Source organism: Morone saxatilis, unplaced genomic scaffold, assembly GCF_004916995.1.
Source record: "Morone saxatilis isolate NCDOM2014 unplaced genomic scaffold, NCSU_SB_2.0 Contig7, whole genome shotgun sequence".
Classification (NCBI taxonomy): domain Eukaryota; kingdom Metazoa; phylum Chordata; class Actinopteri; family Moronidae; genus Morone; species Morone saxatilis.
Window position 1 is genome coordinate 19,265,290 of NW_023340246.1, and position 944 is coordinate 19,266,233.

At 36.1% G+C, this 944-nt stretch overlaps 1 protein-coding gene across 1 annotated transcript in view; it reads right to left on the reverse strand.

The window, feature by feature from the left end:
* galnt14 (UDP-N-acetyl-alpha-D-galactosamine:polypeptide N-acetylgalactosaminyltransferase 14 (GalNAc-T14)) overlaps window positions 1-944 on the reverse strand; it is a 124,514-nt gene that overhangs the window by 41,870 nt on the left and 81,700 nt on the right. The window lies entirely within an intron of this gene.

Below are 944 nucleotides of genomic sequence, written 5' to 3' on the forward strand. Positions count from 1 at the left end.
AAATGGATTTTTAATCTTAAAGTTAAATCCACAGATTTATTTTATCCGTCTATCTTTATGGTCTGCATGTTCTCTTCTATATTGCATAACATTATTGATTTATTCTTCATTAGGTTGCTGATAAGCTCCCACAAATTGGTTTCTAGTCTTCCTGGGGTCTAATTTATGTATAGTGTATATATAAGGCATAACACCCAATAACATGTGATATGTTCCATGACTGCAATAGATGATGTGGTGACAAAGTACCATAAGTAATCGAATTAAAAATATCTAAATACCAGCCTTTAATTTACTAGCAGAGATACCCTTATTTAGTGCACTCTCTCCCTCACACCGGCTGCCTCCCTCCCCTCCCTTACTTTTACCTTCCCTTTTCTACAAATCTTTATTTTCTACACAGGTTTGGTCACATTTCCTCTCCACACCCCTTCTGCTGTACCTCGTATGTCATATAGATATCAGCTTCACTCCAGCTAATACTATTTAAACTTCTGACCGCTGATTTGGACATCCACATTTTATTGGTTTGCACTGAGAAGCTATTTATCACTATTTTCTGTTGTTGTCGTGGTCACACCAATAACCCCAAGATATTTAAGCCTCACTGTTGCTGTCTTTACTAATATAGAACTGCAATCAAACACCTACGTTATAGGTGTTCGGTTACACTGTCCGGTTACTAAATGTTAATCCACCACTTTCCCAGCCAATCAGAATGCTTGTAAATGGATAAAAAGTTTCCACTTCTCAGCATTATGTTTTATATCAACAATAACTTAATGGACAAAATAGGCAACTCTACAAAGGGAGTGGAACTCTTAAACCTTGTGGTAGGTTTTGGCTGAAAAAGATAATAATTTTAAGAATGATCTAGATTTATACATTTACTACCAGACATCTTTGAAGGTAAGGGGGAACCATATTGTTATCCTTTTAGTCGC